This window comes from Petaurus breviceps, unplaced genomic scaffold, assembly GCF_028583685.1.
Source record: "Petaurus breviceps papuanus isolate PSGF00001 unplaced genomic scaffold, PetGlider_PUasm1.0 90822, whole genome shotgun sequence".
NCBI classification, from domain to species: domain Eukaryota; kingdom Metazoa; phylum Chordata; class Mammalia; order Diprotodontia; family Petauridae; genus Petaurus; species Petaurus breviceps.
In genome coordinates, this window is record NW_027187351.1 from 16,891,217 (window position 1) to 16,910,967 (window position 19,751).

General features: G+C 36.8%; 1 long non-coding RNA gene across 1 annotated transcript in view; it reads left to right on the plus strand.

Annotated features, from left to right (window-relative positions):
• Window positions 1–2,050: 2,050 nt before the first annotated feature.
• Window positions 2,051–19,751, plus strand: part of LOC138148079 (uncharacterized) — a 69,805-nt gene continuing 52,104 nt past the window's right edge. Inside the window, exon 1 of the long non-coding RNA XR_011164973.1 lies at window positions 2,051–2,675. This is a non-coding gene — a long non-coding RNA (uncharacterized lncRNA). The remainder of the gene's footprint in view (window positions 2,676–19,751) is intronic.

The window sequence follows — 19,751 nt, forward strand, 5'->3', positions numbered from 1 at the left end:
CCTTGTTTCACTCAGGGCTGCTTTTTGGATATGATCTGCTGAATTCTCTGACAAGAGTTGTTCATCTTTCAATTTTACTGGTTGTGTGCTGTCTATAAGTATGTGCACATTTCATGTTCCAATGTTGAGTTGGATCATCTTTGCAGAAGTTTTTGTACATTTTTTGGTGTTTTGACTGCAGGTTGGGATCCCCACCTTACATGATAATATGACCAGGGTCGGATAAGCAAGCAAATTTTAGGACCCCTTTTATAGCCCCTTCCTAACACCAGGAGGTGAGCAATATGATCCCTAAAAGGTTGCTGAGACACCCAGGGGGCTACTGAATACCACTGAGGCTTCTAGTAAGAAGACAACCCTATAGTCTGGGTCACCTATGTGCAGAGTTGTGACTACAGCTACCAGTGTATCTGCACTTGCTGCACTTTATCTTTTGAGACATGCATAAATTGGATTTAAGTGAGGCACAGGGCATGAAGTCATCAATCTCACTATCTCTTCCAGAGTCATCATAGTCTAGTAGCAAGACAGAATCAAGATGATTGGTGATGCCTTGAGATGTAATGGATAACCTTGATGTCTTCAATGTTTAACCAAGCTCTAAGCATTTCATAGTACCTGCTTCAGTTGCCTTCATGGGTATTTGAACAAATAGTTCTCAACTACCCATTTCACGGGGGGAAGTCTTCACATCCTTGGGGTAGACATCCCCTACCTCACAGACAGGTTTGAGAGCCCTCAGTTACCCTCAACCTGATGTAGCCTGTCTGCCAAAACATTTTACTGGGGTGTGATTGCGGCACATGCTATAGTTTCTTGGAACCATAAGGTGAGAGTTAGGTGGATCAGGTGGAGACCAAACATGGAAAGCAGCCCCGAGAAGGTTCAGCAGCCCTCACACCAGAGGTACTAGTCTTCCCTGAACACACTCTACACCACATGCAGCATGTAGTAGGCACCATGTATATATACTATTATCATTATTGTTATTCATTATTATCCAGTCCCCGTTATGGCACATCCGAATTGTATGACTCTGACTAAAACACTTAAGATATTTTTTCACTGAAACCTTGGAAAGTAAGTCAGTAAGCTGCTGATTACATTGGTAGAATATCTTTAAATTGCCTACATCAATGTAGCACTGAAATCACAGATCCAGATTGTCTATGTGTGTGCACACTTGTGCATGTGTACATGTATGTGAGGCAACTCAGCATTGTCAGGCCTGGGTTCAAGTCCTAGTTTGGTCACTGGCTATGCAATCATAGACAAAGCACTAAACCTCCCACTGCTCTAGGGAAATATCTAGGATGATAAATTGTAGAGAAGCTGCTAATCTGTGTTAGTAGAAGGAATATCTTCACCTGGGACTACACAGGTTGTGACCCTCTTTCTCTATAAGTAAATATTTATATATAGAGAGAACAATGTATGAATGTATATTTGCATGTGTGTGTGTGAGTATGGAGAGAGAATGAGAGAGAGAGAGGGAAAGTATTTATTGTGAGTATGCATGCACACAATGTAAGTATATGTGTATGTATATGTATGTTTGTAATATAGACATATGCATCTTATAAAACACTTTGAAAACAGTGCTTTAAGATTTTTGAAACACTTTATGTATGTTGAAACATTTGATTCCCCACAACAACCTTGTGAGATAGGTATTAATATTCAATATTACAGATGAGGAAAATGAGAAACAGAGAGATTAAATGACTGGTCAAGGTTCATATAGTTAATAAATGTCTGAGGTCAGATTCAAATTCAGATTTTTCTGCCGCTTTCACTTTAAACATTAAGCCATTTAGTTCACATTATTCCTCTCTCTTTTCCTGTTTTTCTCCCTCCCTCCCTTTCTCCATCTACCTGTCCATCTGTCTACTTACCTATGTGTGATAGTAATGGCAATTAAAGATTCCCCTGTATTGGCTTGGTTTTCAAATTGATTGTGTTAAAACCCAGAGTTTGTTAATCCCACCTGTGGGATGGGCTTGTTAATGTGAAAAGAAAGTCCTGAACTGGGAGGAGCTGGTGAGGTAGATTTGGAGAGACACTAGAGAGAGGCGGAAGATTTTTTTTTTTGGAAGCAGCACCACTTGGAGAGAGAGAGAGACTAAGAGAATTGCTGGTGGCCGCTTTGAATTGCCCTGGACTTTTGAGACCTGCCCCCTGAGCTGCCAAGGACTGAGGAGACATGGCTGTTTTGCTGGTACTTTGTCTGTCTGTTTTGATGTTATTTTGCCAGATTTGTCCACTGGTGAAAGACAGTCCTTTTGTTGAAGAAGTCCTGGAACCTGGCTGTTCGCTAAGAAGGCCTGCGACTGTCCTGCAGACAGAGAGTGAATACTGTCCACTGGTGAGGGACAGTGCTGTTGTTGCAGGGGTCTGGAGACTGTCCTGCAGACAGAATGAATACTGTCCACTGGTGAGGGACAGTACTGTTGTTGCAGGGGTCTGGGAGCCTTTCTGTTGGTTCAGAAGCCCTGAAGAAGGATTTTCTTGTTGTATGTTTACAGAAATCCTGGGAGAGGGCTTTGCTAATGTGTTCAGGGGTTCTAGGGCTGTTCTACAGACAGAGGATAAATTCATGAAGGGACTGGCAATGTATCTTATGGCCTTGCTAAGCCTTGTCTCTCCAGGAACTAAGATTGCTGAGAACTTGCCTCGTGTCAAGATGAAGAAAAGACCTCCATTTGGGTATTAAGTGCTGTGTTTAAACTTGATGTAACTCTGGGGTAGATTCAATTGTGATCCAGGAGGAGGGGAACTTTTGACCTTATTGTGCTCTGTGATTGACAAATGAAGGTACTTTACCTATGTTTGGAAACTAATCTCCATTTGAGAAGAGGGGTTTTGTGGTGGACTTAATTAAGGTATAGCCTAGGGGTGGAGTAGTATTTAGAACTGGGACTTTGTAATTGATTGAATGATTGGAAGATCCTGGGGTGGGGTAGTACTTGGAGATTATTTAATCACACTTAGTAAATGCTGTATTTTGAATGATGTCATGTTTTGATCTTCTCTGTTCTGGGTTTGTTACTGAATAAAATAGAGAGCACCTATGCTGGTATTTTGAACCTGGGAAGTTGCCTTCTTTTGGTATTACATTACACTATGTCATACATAATCAGCTTGAATATAACATTTTCTCTTATGATTATTCTAATTCTATCCACCATCTATCTATCAATATGTAATTATGATCTAGCTATTATTATCCCTTATCTCAAATTATATTTGCCAGTAAGAAATATACTTTGTGCTACAGTTTAGGCTTAGACTATGTGTTTGACCATTTGGGCAAACAAATGTCCAAATTAGTTATCTAGATCAAGGTAGACATAGCATCAATCAAATGATACTAAACTGCCTGTATTAGACATGAGCTAATTTTCTTCTATTCTTCATCTTCCTGTTCTTTCATAGATGCCTATGATCATAGAGTTTGGGAAAAATTCCCAACCAGAATCATCAAATTTCAGTGTTGGAGGGACTTTAGAAGTCATCTAATGCAATGTATACATGAAAATAAATCCCTTACATATCACAATTAACAAGTGGGCATCCATCCTTTGCTTAACAGTCTCCAGTAAAAAGGAAACTTCAACCTCTAGAGGAAGCCAATTCAACTTCTCAAAAGCTCTGATTGTTAGGAAGATTTTGTTGTGGTTTCCTCTTATCCCAATCTTAAATTTCCTTTTTTTTTACCCCAACTTACACCCTTTGTCCAACACTTTATTGTTGAAGTTCAACAAACTGTAAGAAGACTTGTTCTCAGGGAGATTGCATACAAGGATTAGAAAATTCTTTTTCAGAAAACTTACCTTATGATCATATTTCTCCAAGATTAATATGTATATGTATAAAGTATATATATAAGAAATTCACCTAAAATAAAGATTTGCACTTTGTAAAAAAAATCATAGAACTAGTCTGATGATATCTGTCTTCCACATAACAACCCCTCAGTTCCTTGAAAATCCCTATCATTCATTTCTCAAGCTTTCTCTTTTCTAGATTATAGATCTCCAATTCCTTCAATAGATCCTAATATGACATGAAATCTAGAGCCTTAAAGAACATGGATGTCCTCCTTTGCTCTATACTAATTGGTTAATGTCCTTTATAAAATGTGATACAGAGAAACAATCACAGTACTCCAGCTGTAGGCAGACCAGGGAAGATTTAAGGGAGTATATCATCTGGAGGCAGCGCTTCTATTAATGCAACCTAAGTTTGCTCATATTGAGATTGTAGTCTACTACATTTGGAGAATGGCTAAACAAGTTGTGGTATATGAATATAGTGGAATACTTTTGTGCTATAAGAAATGAGGAGCAAATGAACTTCACAATAACTTGGAGAGACTTATATAAACTGATGCTGAATGAGGGGAGCAGAACCAGGAGAACTTTGCATACAATTACAGACACATCATATCTGTGATGAGTAATTCTGACAGAGTGGACTCCTCTCAGTAATGCAAGGCTATAAGACAACCCCAAAAGTCTCATGATGGAAAGGGCTATCCACATCCAAGGAAAGAATTACAGTCTGAATGCAGATTGAAGCAAACTACTTACTCTCTCTCATTTTTGTTTTGTTTTGTTCCATCTTTCTCATTGTTCATTCCATTGGTTATATTCCTTCTTTACAACTTGACTAATGTTTAATGTGAAAGTATTTGTAGAACCTATATTGGATTGCATTCCACTATAGGGGGGTAGAGTGCATGAGAGGGTGGGGAAGAAAATTTGGAACTCAAAAACTTGTGGAACTGAATGTTGTAAACTAAAAACAAATTAATTAGTTAATTAATTAATAATATAAAGGAATGAGCAGCAGATTTATGAAATTGTGATTACTACTTGCAAGAAAGTGCCATGCCATCATCATCAGTGCCTATGCTCCCACTCTGATGAATAATGATGGGGTCAAAGAAAAATTTTATGAAGACCTAGAGACTCTTATCATCAATGTGCCAAAATAGGACAAACATAATTCTGGTTGACTATATTGCAAAAGAAGGCTCACACTATCAGACATGTCAGGGATTCCTTGGGAGGAAGGGATATGGTAACAAGTCTTCTGTGGAAGACTTGTGCATCTCATGACCATATCATCACCACACTTTCTTCCATTTATCTAAATGCAATAAAACTTCATGGATGCACCCTCACAGCAAACATTAGCTTTTAATAGACTGTATGACTGTAAGGAGAAGAGACATACAGAATGTAAGAGTGATGAAGACAATGTGGGGCAACAGTGGAGCAGAACATGAGTAGATAGTTTTCAGATATTTGATGTACAGCACTGCATTTTCTCATCTGAGTCAGAACACTCACAAACATCAAAACTGGTTTGATGAAAATGATGGGGAAATTCAGAAGTTACTAAATGAAAAAATGAGAACTTCACATGGTTTATCAGCAAGACAGCCCATCTCTAAGAGGGTAGTGCTTAATTTCATTACAAGTAAAGTAGAAGTGAAACTTAGAGAGATGCAGGATCCTTGATTCAGTAAGACAGCAAAAGAAGTTCAGTTTTATGCTGACAGTAACAATCCAAAACACTTTCATGATGCCCTAGAGGCTATTTATGGGTCAAAGACCTATGATGCATTTCAGCTACTCAATGCTGATGGAGCCACATTGATTAATGATAAGAACATGATCCAGGGGTGTGTGTGTGTGTGGGGGGGGTCAGAGACAAGATGGCGGTATAGAAGCAGGAAAACTCTGTGAGCTCCCCTCATAACCACCTCAAATACTTATAAAATATGACTCTAAACAAACTTTAGAGCTACAGAACCCACAATGTGACAGAGAGAAACAAATCTCCTGCTGAAGGCAGCCTGGCAGGCCTATAGGAAGGGTTTATTGCAGAGTGCTGGGAGCTGAGCCAAGGCCAAAGTGAGCCCATGGTTTTAACCCCAGGGTGGCCCTGGCCGCAGTGGCTAGAGCAGACTTCAAGAGAGTGGATCAACAGAAGCTGTGGCAGTTTCCAGAATTATCAACCCATAAAAGCCAAAGACAAATTAAAGGTCAGTGTGGAACTCTGTTGGAAATGGGGGTGGATGGAGCATGGTCTGGCAACTGCCCCCTGGGGTGAGAAGTGGTGGAGGCATGGAAGCCCTACAGGTGCCACTACATGGCTACTTCATAGTTCCTGGCTTGCAGATTGTAGGGGGACCAAAAAAACATTCAAAGGGTAAATGTTCTTGCTTTAACCTGCTTGGATATGGATTGCTGTCTTGGGTGGAGGTCCTGGAGTGTGTAACCAGTGAGCCAGAGCTTGTAGAGCTGTAGAAAGGGCACCCAACTAATAGCTCTGGCAGCTGCAAAAACCCCAGTAATTTGGGACAAAGCTCTACTCTCTGGAAGCAGAGTTCTACTGTGGCAAAAAGTTCAAAAGTCAAGTAATTGAGCGGCAACATGAGCAAGCAAAGGAAGCAAAGCAACCACAGCAATCAAATATTAGATTCCTTTTTTGGGGAAAAAAAAGGATCAAAGCATGGAACTGGAGGAGGACAATGAAGTCAGAACTCCTGCATCAAAAGCTTCCAAGAAAAATATGAATTGGTTACAGGTCATGGAGGAGCTCAAGAAGGATTTTGGAAATCAAGTAAGAGAAGTGGAAGAAAAACTGGGAAGAGAAATGAGAATGATGCAAGAAAATCATGAAAAGAGACTGAAGAAGAATAACACCTGAATAAAATAACACCTTAAAAAATAGACTAACTCAAATGACAAAAGAGACCCAAAAGCCAATTAGGAGAAGAATGACTTAAAAAGCCAAATTTGCCAGATGGAGAAGGAATTTCAAAAGCTCACTGGAGAGAATAATTCCTTCAAAATTAGACTGGAGCAAATGGAAGCTAATGACTTTATGAGAAATCAAGGTACTATAAAAAAGATGCAAACAAATGAAAAAATATAAGGCAATGTGAAATATTTGATTGGGGAAAAAAAAAACACTGACCTGGAAAATAGATCCAGGAGAGATAATTTAAAAATTATTGGACTACCTGAAAGCCATTATCAAAAAAAGAACCTAGAAATCATCCTTCAAGAAATTCTCAAGGAAAATTGCCCTGATATTTAGAACCAGAGGGCAAAATAGAAATTCAAAGAATTCACTGATAACCTTTCAAAAAAGATCCCAAAAAGAAAACTCTAGGAATATTATAGCCAGGTTCCAGAATTCCCAGATCAAGGCGAAAATATTACAAGCATCCAAAAAGAAACAATTTGAATATTGTGGAAATACAATCAGGATAACGGAAGATCTAGCAGCTTCTACATTAAGGGATCAAAGGACTTGGAACATGAGATTCTGGAGGTCAAAGGAGCTAGGATTAAAACCAAGAATCACCTACCCTGCAAAACTATATAATGTTTCAGCAGAAAATATGGTCATTCACTGAAATAGAGAACTTTCCAGCATTCTTGATGAAAAAAAAACAGAGATGAATAGAAAATTTGACATTCAGATACAAGAAGCAAGAGAAGCATGAGAAGGTAAACAGGGAAAAGAAATCATAAGAAATTTATCAAAGTTGAATTATTTACATTCCTACATGGAAAAATGATAATTGCAATTTATGAAACTTTTCTCAATATGAGAATAGTTGAAGGGAATACAGATTCTTATATATATATATATATATATATATGTGTGTGTGTGTGTGTATGTATGTATGTATACATACATAAATACATATATGTCTATATAGGAAGCTATATGTGTGTATGAATACATATGTGAGTGTTTGTATATATGTGTACAGGTATACATAGACAGAGGACACAGGATCAATTGAATAGGAAGGGATGATATTAAAAAAAAAGAGATGAGAGAGGACTTTAATGAGAGGAAATAGGGAGAAACAGAATAGGGTAAATTATCTCATATAAAAGAGGCAAGGAGAAAACGTTATAATGGAAGGGAAGAATAGGAAGTCAAAAGGGAACAGATTAACCTTACTCTCATTGAATTTAGCTTAAGGAGGGGATAACATACACACTAAGTTGGGTATCTTTCCCTACAGGAAAGTAGGAGGGAAGGGCATAAGAGGGGGGATGATAGAAGGCAGGGCAGATTAGGGGGGAGGGTAGTTAGAAGCACACACTTTTGAAAAGGGAAAGGGTGAAAGTAGAAAATGCAACAAGTGGGGGGTAGGATAGGATGTAGGGAAATATAGTCAATCTTTCACAATATATTCACTATGGAAATAATTTGCATAACTACACATGTATAACCTATATTGAATTGCTTATCTTCCCTGTAATGATTGGTGACGAGGGTAGAAGTGAAAGAATCTGGAATTCAAAGTTTTAAAATCAAAAGTTAAAATATTATTATTATTATTGTTATTTTACATGCAATTGGGAAATAAGATATACAGGTACTGGTTAATGGAGATCCATTTTGCCCTACCAGAAAGTTGGAGGGGGGAAATGGGAAGGAGGATATAGGAGAGAGCAGATTGGGAGAGGGGGTATTCAATGGGATCACTGTTTTGGGGTGGTGGATAGGGGAAAGATGGGGAGAAAATTTGTAACTCAAAATCTTGTGGAAATGGATGTTGTAAACTAAAAATAAACATAAAATTAAAAAAAGAGAACATGATCCTAAAGAGATAGGCTGAATACTTTTATAATGTTCTCAACAGATTGTCATCCATCAATGCTGAAGTCATGGATTGTTTGCATCAGGTTTAAGTCTTTCCCTTCCTAACTGAAGGATAAACTGAAGAAGAGGTTTTGAATGCCATTAGGCTTTTTTGTGTGGCAAAGCACCTTGTTCTGATTCTATTCCAGCTGGGATTTATAAGGTAGGGAGCCCATTGCCCATACCAAAGGTGAATGAAATTTTCTACGTTATATGAAAAAAGGAGGTTATCTCCCAGGAGTTCAAGGATGCCTTCACTGCCTCCCTTATAGATACTTTTATAAAGGTAAAGGAAATAGATTGTTCTTTGACAATCATAGGAGTGTCTCTTTTTCTCTTTGTCATTACTGGCAAGATTCTTGTCAGAGTCATCCTTAATAAGCTGATGCTTCACCTGGAAGATGGTTATGTACCTGATAGGCAGTTTGGCTTTGGAACGGGCCAAAGAACAGTCAATATGATGTTTGTTACCTATGTTTGCTTCTCTAGCAGAAATGCCAGGAGCAGAAGAGAAATCTGTACACAATGTTGTAGTTCTGACCAAGGCCTTTGACACTTTCAGTTGTGAAAGTTTATGGAAAACTATGTCAAAATTTTACTGCCCTGAGAAATTCATCATTTTCATGATGGCATGCTTGCAAGGGTTCTGGATAATGGAAGATGCTCACACACTTTCCCAGTCACCAATGGAGTGAAGCGAAACTGTGTGCTTGCTCACATGCTTTTTATCATGATGTTTTCTAAAACCTTCAGTGAGGTAACATGACATCAAAGTCAGCTACCACACCCATGGTAAATTCTTCAACTTGAAAAGGCTACAAAACAAGACCAAAGTGGAGGTATGTTGGTGCATGATTTTTTCTTTCCAATTGACCAGGCAACATCACACCACCAATATGAGGAACCATTAGTTACAGTAAATGGAGAAGTTTTGAACACTGGATAAGTTCACTTACCTTGGCAATATACTTTCCAGGGATGCACACATTGATAATGAGGTAGACACATGCATTAATCAGAGCTAGTTCAGTTTTTGGGAAATTTCAAAGGAAAGTGTGGGAAAGAAGAGGTATTAACATGACTTACAAACTGAAGGTCTACAGAACCATTATGCTAACCTCACTGTTGTTTTCCTGTGAAACCTGGACAGCATATCAGTGCCATGTCAGGCAACTGAATTGCTTTCATTTGAATTGTCTTAGGAAGATTCTGAAGATCACTTGGCAGGATAAGATACCAGACACTGAGGCCCTTTTGCACACCAAATTGCCAAGAGTTCAAACTCTACTTCAGAGAGTGCAACTTAAATGGACTGGCTATATTGTTTGAATGCCAAATTTTTGCTTGCCAAAAAGACTATTTTATGGAGAATTCACACAGGCAAGTGCTCACGTGGTGGTAGAAGAAGCAATACAAGGACACTCTCAAAGTCTCTCTTAAGGACTCTGGAATTGATTGTGGGACATGGGAGACACTGGCATTGGACTGTCCAACATGGTGTGTCCTCATCAGAGAAGGTTCTGTGCTCTATGAGAAAAGCAAAATTGAAGTAACTCAAAGGAAATGTGAGAAGCTCATATTTAGAAAACCCACCCCAACTGTTCACAAGACCTATTTGTGCCCAACCTCTGACAGAACATTCCAAGCTCGTATTGGTCTGATCAGTCACAGTAGGACATTCTGTGATTTGACTCAACCATAATGATGTCATTTTAATCCAAGAGAAAAAGGACCACAACCAACTCAGTATATGCTAGGTATTTTGCTAAGCACTTTACAAATAGCATCTCACTTGGTTTTTACAACAACCCTACAAGTTAGGTGCCATTATTATCTTCATTTAACAGTTGAGAAAACTGAGGTAAACATAGTTTAGGTGACTTGCTCAAGTTTATATAAGTAATAAGTAGTGTCTGGGAAAGGATTTGAACTCAAGTCTTATCTCCAGGGTCAGTCCTCCATCTACTATGTCAAGACTTTTCTAATCCTATTCTTCTGTGTAGCTAGAACATTCTCTTCCCAAACCAACTCGCATTTAATTGTTATATATTATGTATGTACTTATGTACGAGCTTATTGTCTCTTCCATTGGAATATAAGCTTCTTTTGATCAGGGATTGTTTCAACTTTGTTTTTGTATTTCTAGTACTTAACTCCGATAGTAAGCCATTGATAAATGCATACTGACTAATTGAAATCACTATATCAAAAGTAGATAATCCACAATAATTCCAAAAGCTATGTAATACAAATTCTTATTGATTATTTCTCTCAATTAGTGAACATAAAATTCTACTTTCAGAACAAAAACACCTGAGATAGAAGTTCATAGGTCGAAAAGAAGGCTGGGCTCTGTTGTCTGTTTTAAATAAGCAGTTATACTGGAAGAAAAAAGGGGTTGGGGAAAAAAATGGCAATGAGAGAAGCTGAAAGAAGTTTATGTGAGCCCATGGGCTTCCTCCTGTTCTTTTCCATGTACTGTTTAATTTTTGTTTTTTAATATTGCCTTTAAGCATTCTATATTCCATACATCAAAAAATGTGCAGTTTTAAACAATTTTTACTGTAGAATTTTAGAGGCATTTTATGGTCCTAAATGCATACGTACATATACACACGTTATGAAATATTTTGTAGTTTATATAATGATTCCTGTTACCTTAAGTTGACTTTCAACTGTTTTCTCATTGAAACTATCATGAGCTATGGATAAAAAACCTTCAGTGAAGTATGACTGGAAAACAAATGCTCAGGGTGATTTAGAAGAAATTTCATATAAAATTAGAATGGCATAAAGTTGGCAAACCTGATTTTTATTCATGACATTTTGCAAGGAGAAAACATCTAGATGGCTATGTAAAAGACAAATTTTTTTAAAAAAGAAAACAAAGATATACTATTGCTGTTGCTGAGGATCTTATCAGAACATTTTGTACCTATGTTTCCAATAGAAGAGATTTCAACTTCCTAAATATTTAGGTTATAGAGGGAGAAAAGAAGGAGAATGATGAAAGAGAGGACAAAAACAGAAAATAGGAAGTCTGGAATGATGTCCTGCTTAAAAATGAGATATCTTCCATTAAAGTTAATGTACTCATTTTACCAGGGAACTATTGGTGAAGATATCAATAAATTTAGGAAGGATTGGAATGAATAAGTAATATTCTATTACATCTTATTTATACATCATATAAATACAATAATATGAAACCTATAAGTATAGTGGAACATCATCCTAATACCTCTCCTAAGGACAAAAAATTGTATAAATTAAACTGACTAACGGAGTGGTTCTTTTGTTTCCTTTTAAGAAATTGACTTGAATGTCATATAATATAGATATTATATAATAGGATCAAAGATCTAGAGCCCATAGGGAATCCAGAGGTAATTCATCCTATTTCTCTCCATTCCATTCTTCCTATTTTGTGGATGAGGAAACTGATACCCAGAAAAGTGTAGTGATTTGTCCAAAATCACATGGCAGAATTCCATGGCAGCTTCTCTGAATCTAGAACTGCTGTTCTTTTCACTGTATCATGATGTAATGACCCCTGAGATGAAGGAGTGCAACTCCCTTAACTTTGTAGATGAGGAAAATGAGGACCAGAGAAATAAAGTGACTTTTGTAAGTACACACAGGGAGTGAGTAGCAGAGATGGGATTATATCTCAGGTCCTCATATTCTAAATAGTACTTTACAGCTATCAAGTTTACAATTACAAAGGATCACTTTTAATGCTTACTGGTTCAAATACTTTGAAGAGTACTTCAACTTCTAATTTCCCCATTTTGTAAGTAATTGAGACTGAGATTTTAAGTAATTTATTCAAGAAAAACCAGCTGGGTATTGAACAAGTCAGCTCTTGAACCCATATCTTTTGACTTCAAATACATATTTGTTTTTACTATAAAACAATGTTTTAATCAATATTCTAGTATATTTACAATGACTGAAACTTAATTTAAAATTTAAATATATTGGATAGAATGTAAATTCTAGAGTGCTTCTCTCTCATTGATTTCCTATGTAATTTTAGCCAAGTTCTTTATGCTTAGATAATACAGAATCATATAAAAGAATAAATCCATTGAGGGTACATATGCATATATAATTTTCCAGCATATATTTATGTATATAAGGATGTAACTTAGAGAAATATAGAATAAGAGACAGTAGAACCACACCTTCTATTCCATGTTGAAGGGTCCTTATAGTACCACCAGGGGCATAGTTGGAAATGGGAGGAATTTACAAAAGAAAAGGTAAGGAAAGGAAGAGAAGGGAAAAGAAAAATCAGCATAACACCACAGAAAAAGAAGAACAAAAACATTAACCTTTGAGAAAGAGGACATGGGTTCAAATCCTGATTCAAGTAATCATTATCTATGTTACTTGGATAAATTACTTAACCTGCTTGGATCTCACCTTCCTACTCTGTAAAATGAGGGACTAGACCAGATATCACCCGAGTTTCTTTTTCACTTTAGATTTTTGATTCTAAGATTAGGTGTCCTCTGAGGTCCCTTTCAGGTCTCTGAGGGTTTTTTTTTTTTAGGTGTATGAGCATAACCCTACTCACAGTCAGTCTCAACTCCCTCTCAACTGAGATAAAAACACTCATTTTGAGTCAAAAGTCCTCTGATGGAGGGTAACAGCAGCAGCTGAGTGTTGGACACCTTGAGGGACAGAGCTGAGAAGATCCAATAGGCAACAGTTGAACACAAAGGATTGCTGGGAACCTGAACTAACAGAAATGTGAGTGATGCTCCATAAGTATTCAGCAAGAATTAAATGATTATTATATTCATAGCATAGAGAGGTAACCTCATCAACAGAAAGACCTGTATTCAACTACTGCCTTCTGACTATGTAGTCATTTAATTTTCCAATGTTCTAGGCTATACTTTAATACTCTCATTACAGAGAAGCTTCTGACCTGGATTAATAGATGGATTTCTTTGCACTAGATTTACTAGAGAAATCTTGTGGTTGATATGGCTTAATAGGATTTAATTAATTAAATACAGAAAAAAAAATTACCTCAAGAACAATATATATATATATGCACACATATACATAAATATATATTTTGTGTACATACATGTGTATATGCATATGCGCATGTGTGTATAGTATGCATACATGTATGTGTATATGAATATGTATGTATTGTGTATGTGTGTACACATATATAATGTTTGATCTAAGAAAGACAAAAGACAAAAGAAATCATGTGATGCCCATGTTTTTAATTTCTCTCATAAGGTGGTGACATTCATTTCTTCAGTTATAGTCCAGAACTAGCTCAATTTGGGGGTTGGGGTGCCCAGTTTCTATACTTTTTCAATGGGCTGATATTATTGGACCATCAATTTACCTCCAGATGGAAGAAATTCCTGTTCTATAAGACCACTGCCAAGGCATACCAGACCACTCCTAGCCTTGGGTTTTCTAGGCAGAAGAATCTGTCTCCACCCAAGCCTGAACAGAACACAATAGAGCTTCCACACTTCCATTAAATTGGTTCCATCTTGGTTTGGGTTTTGTCCAGGATAGGACTTATGCAATCTCATCAGTAAAGTCTTTCTAAAGAACTTTGGAAAAGAGGGGTGGGGGCATGGAAGTTCTGAGTCTCCAAGATACTGATTACTATGAAAAATAAATTTCCATTACACATACACACATGCACATCAGTATTTGTATATGATCAAAAAAGGAAAATGTTTTTGAGACACTGGGTCCTTGAAAATCATATTTAGATAACTTAAAACTTAGACCCTTCATATTAGCATGGAATTCTACCATCTATGCAATTAATTCATCAACAAAATAAACTACCTGCTGAGGATTTTTCCTACAATCTCATTCATTGTGTGGACAAATTCTTTGTCAATTTGAAAAGAACATAGGAGTTTTGGCCACTGGACAAAACAGATGAACAACACAGGAAATCCCTTGTGCTTGGCAAGGAAAATATGGGAAACACACCTTGAGGATGACAGTAATTGAGTCAAAGTAGTGGAACAGTCTAATAGAAAAGTACTCTGTAAACCAGGGAGCTCTTTGAGAAGACAGACAATTTGTGCCTACACCATAGTGCAGCATGGGAGCTTGGAATGAGCCCAAAATGAGCCACTCCCTCTTTGCTTTGAGTATATTTTTGCAGAAAGTAGATCAGTCAGAAAGAGTACATTGGGTCTACTAGGTGGCGCAGTGAATAGAGCAGTGGCCCTGGAGTCAGGAAGACCTGAGTTCAAATATGACCTCAGGCACTTAACACTTACTAGTCCTTGGGCAAATCACTTAAGCTCACTTACTCTGCCTTTCCCCTTCCAAAAAAAAAAAAGTGTAAAAAAAGAGTACACCCATTTGGAAATAGAAAGAGACATACGAAGAAAAAAAGTAGGTCTCCCAAGAAAATAACAGGCTATACATAGGTTCTCACATCTCCTGTCTGGAAGGCAACAAGCCTCAGGGCTGGTGACCTGTGGGAACTGAAGGCAAAGGGTGGCTAACCTTTGTCCCATCCAGCCAAGGTTTGTGTGTATTCACAGCCTTCTGTCTATTGAATTTGCAATTTCTAACTTAGGAAAGTGAATACCAAAGACAGAACTAAGTTACAAACTTGTAATCTTTCAAAGGTCATCAGATCTGGAGGTTCCATGGCTGTCGGCAGCAGTGTCTACTAAAGTAGTAGTAGCTGACCAGAGCCAATCTAAAAATACAAAGGAAAGGCAGCTTCAGGGAGCATGACTCCTCAGGGCAGAGAGAACTATCAGCTATGAACTCTACGTATGCATGAATCCTTAAAGTCTAGCAGAGAGCTACCTATATCTAGAGTAAAATTCATGAGGAGGCTGTGAAGAGAGAAAAACATGTCCAGTAATCAGGACCTATGAGGTATGTGTTTGCCACAAATGAGATTCTACTTAAAGTTTGAGCCTATTGGCCCTAATGGCCTTGTGTGTGCAAGGGTAGGGATTGAGCTCCTGCTAATTTATTTATTTTTACTTGGAGGGAGGAAGACATTTTCTATCATCTCTTCTTTTATTACCTTAGTAAATGAATATCCTTTTCAAAAAAGCAAATTAAATATGTAGGACTGATTGCCAATAGGTAGTATGTAGTTGAGGGCTTATGAGTAACAATACTAGAAAGCTGAGTCTTTCAGGGATACCTTAGAACCTTGATGGCTAGAAGTAGTCAGCTACACTAAAGTATTGATAGTTTCAGTTGGGAATGTTAACCTAAATGGGGTGCTACATTGAAAACAAGAACAAAAAAATCTCAAAAGTGATTTTTTAAAGACAGATTTGGCAAAGATATAAAAATAAATATGAGCAATCCTGAAGCATCCTTGGGTGAATATTACTTAAGGTTTTTTTTTTGTTTTTTTTGTTTTTTGATTTTTTTTGGAGGGCAATTGGGGTAATTGACTTGCCCAAGGTTACACTGTTAGTGTTTTGTGTTAAATGTCTGAGGCCAGATTTCAACTCAGTTCCTCCGGACTCCAGGGCTAGTGTTCTATTCACTGTGCCACCTAGCCACCCAAGATGAATATTATTTGAGTCCTCCTTTATGCTTCCATTAAAAAAAAAACAAACTTTATATATCAATTAAGTTTTATAATGAAGTCCACAGAAATATAATATTGTCTTAAACTTACGTGAACTAAGCCATACATTATTAAATCAAGAACTCCCAGAATGATTTCTTCAATGATTAATTTCATTTTTTAATACTTTGATTAAACTCAGAAGTATACAAAGTTCAGAAAATTAAGCTGATGTGTGATCTTTGGTGTGAAATCAGACCCAGAATACAGAAGATTATAGTGAATTTCAGCAACATTTTAATATTAGTAGAAAATAAAATGCTAGTAGGAAGTGATTTCTCCTATTAAATACTTTTGTGCTTCTCTTTGTTTTATTTTCTCTTGAAAGGGAAAACAGTAATTCTTAATGTGAAATGATTGATCTTTCTGAGTGAATAAAAACCTTTAGTCTCAAATCCTCTTACTTAACAGACAATTAAAAAAAAATCATAATGATCTGTGTACCAGTTCACTATTCTGAACTGTCAGCTCCACTTTTTGAAGAAATTAACCCCACATAGCTGCTGGAACTGTCTGGCCCTGTCTTGGTAATTAGAGTTCTTCCTTAACTGCTCAATATTGGCATTTGTTATAAGGTTAGATTCACTGGTTTTATTCAACTAGTAAAATAAATGACAGGACTTTTTTATTTTTAAAATTTTACACAGTCAAATATTGTAAATTCTTCTCCAAAGAATTTATCTTTTTTGTCATTAATACTTTCTATATCATATTAAGTAACTATACGTTAGTTACCAATTTGGAGCATAGTAAGACCTCAGAAGAAAGAGTGCAATTGCCACATTCCATAGATAGGGAAGTTGGAGCACAGACTATTTAATATCATGTCCTATGTCATAAAGGGAGCAAATTATAGGTCCTAAACTTGAATTGAGATAATTTAAATCCTGCTTTTCTCCCCCACTCTCAATGCACCATGTCTCAAAACAAGAAACATAAACCAGTAAATACTAATTCCATGAAAAATAAAAGCAATTTGTTAAGACATGAACAAAGCTTGCCCTTGTGAAGCATAGACTTTTGATAAAAATAGCATGGATTAAATGGAAAAATTCCCCCCCAAAGCCCTGTCCTCATTTAATTTTTTCATATGGGAAATCTGTTAGATACTTTACAAGATTTCTTTGCCAAAAGACTACCCCCAGTCCCCCAAAGAATCTGGATCTTCTTGAATTCATATCTCTGCATCACAGAGGCAGGGGCAGATTTGCCTTTTTCTTTGTAAAATCTTTTGTCACTCAACCTGAGAACTGAACAGTTCAAAAAAAAGAAAAATAAAAGAGGGCCTCTATATTAAAAAACAAAACAAAACAAAGAAGGATCATCTTGCCCTTCACACACATCTTGGAATTCTCTATGATAATCTTCTCTGAAAAAAGAAAAAGAAAAGAAAATGACCCCACTCCACTTCCTGGCTTTCCCTTTTTATATCAATCACAGCTAAGGCAACGCTCAGATTTCTACCATATTTCAGTACCTCACCCTCCTTCACAGAGGATTAGTGTGTGTACGTCTGAGGAGGCATGCACCAGAAACAACATCATCAGAATCTGGCCCCTCAAAAACAAAACAAAACAAAGCAACCCTATTATTTATAATTTTAAGATTTAAATATTTAAAATATTATAAACTAAAGTTAAATTACTAGACTTATCCTCAGCAGGGCTATGGAGTGATGAATTTTTAGACCTCAACAACTTATGAAGACTCCCCATTAAGCTATAGAGCAGTTGCAATCTGTTCCATTGAAGGGAACATCAATGCTGATGAAATCATCTTTCCAGCAATATCATGTGTTTGTCAAGTAATGTTTCATGTTTTCATATAGCTGCTTTCTATGCTATGCAGAATCCTGATTCCAGCAGAGAATACTAGCAGCAAAATCTTTTAGTCCATGTCCACATCATCAGTTACAAAAGTGGAATGAATGGAAAAAAGTTGGCTGCCATTCCAGATATCCTTTTCTTCTGGGAGCTGTTATAATCTGATGTCTCCTGACCACAGAGCCATGTTCACCTTGGTTTTTGGAGATGCTGATAGCTTTATGAGGAATGTTGGCATCCAGTCTAGTGTTACAATTTGGGGAACTTCTTTCTTTTTCCCTAAAGAATGAGAAGGCAATAATAATAATATTTAATTTGATTCTATTCTAACAGAACCAAAAATCATCACTGTTGGTAAATTCTTGAGGACATTTCTTAACCTTAGAAAAACTGATGTCATTTAAAGCATGGGGTAAGGATTATTGCTGCTTTCACTTTACAATGCAGAGACTTCCAAATTCATCACATGCAACACCATGAAAGATTATAGCATATCAATCCAATAAACATTTATTAAGCACCTACTATGCCCAAGACATTGCCCTAAGTCTTGAGGATACAATTAATAGAAAGATACTCCCTGCCTTCAAGGATCTATATCACAGTAACTACAGAGTTACTTTGAGAGATGCATGAGGCCTAGAGGATTTAAGTGATTTGCCCACAGACACATGGTTAGGAAAATGTAGGGAAAAAGCATTTAAATATAAGTCTTTCTGACTCTGAAACTACCACTATATCCACTAAGGGCAGGTATTTCTACAATTTATAAATGTGAATGTGAAAATCAATGCAGAAAGAGGTCAGTAACTTTTCTTTTTTTTTTCTTTTTTGGAGGGCAATTGGGGTTAAGTGACTTGCCCAGGGTCACATGGCTAGTTTTTGTGTTAAGTGTCTGAGGTCAGATTTGAACTCAGGTACTCTTGACTCCAGGGCCAGTGCTCTATTCACTTTACCACATAGCTGCCCCTTAATGACTTTTAATCTAAAAGGAAGAATTTAAAAGTAACTTAATCTAAAAGGAAGATACAAGTGTTACTTCTAGGTACCTTTTCAGGGACATCCAGTAAGGTTATTAATAATGCTACATCTGGAAGAACAAAAGGTAAAAAATATCAAGGGAATTAATGAAAAAATGCAAAAGAAGGTGGCCTAGCCATACCAACTCTCAAAATATACTATAAAGCAGTAATCATCAAAAGTACCTGGTTCTGGCTAAGAAATAAAGTGGTAGATCAATGGAATAGATTAAGTATACAAGGTAATAGTAGTCAATGACTATAGTGATCTACTGTTTAATAAACCCAAAGTCTCCAGCTTCTGAAACAAGAACTCAGTACTTGACAAAAACTGCTAGGAAAACTGGGAAATAATATGGCAGAAACTAGCCATAGATAGACAGCTCACACTATGTACCAAGACAAGATCAAAATGGGTACATGATTTAGACATAAAGGGTGATAACAAAAGTAAATTAAGAGACCAAGGAATAGTTTACCATTCAAATCTATGCAGAAGAGAAGAATTTATTACCAAACAAGAGACAGAGAATATCATGAGATGAAAAATGAATAATTTTTATTATATCAAATTAAAAAGCTTTTGCATAAACAAAACCAATGCAA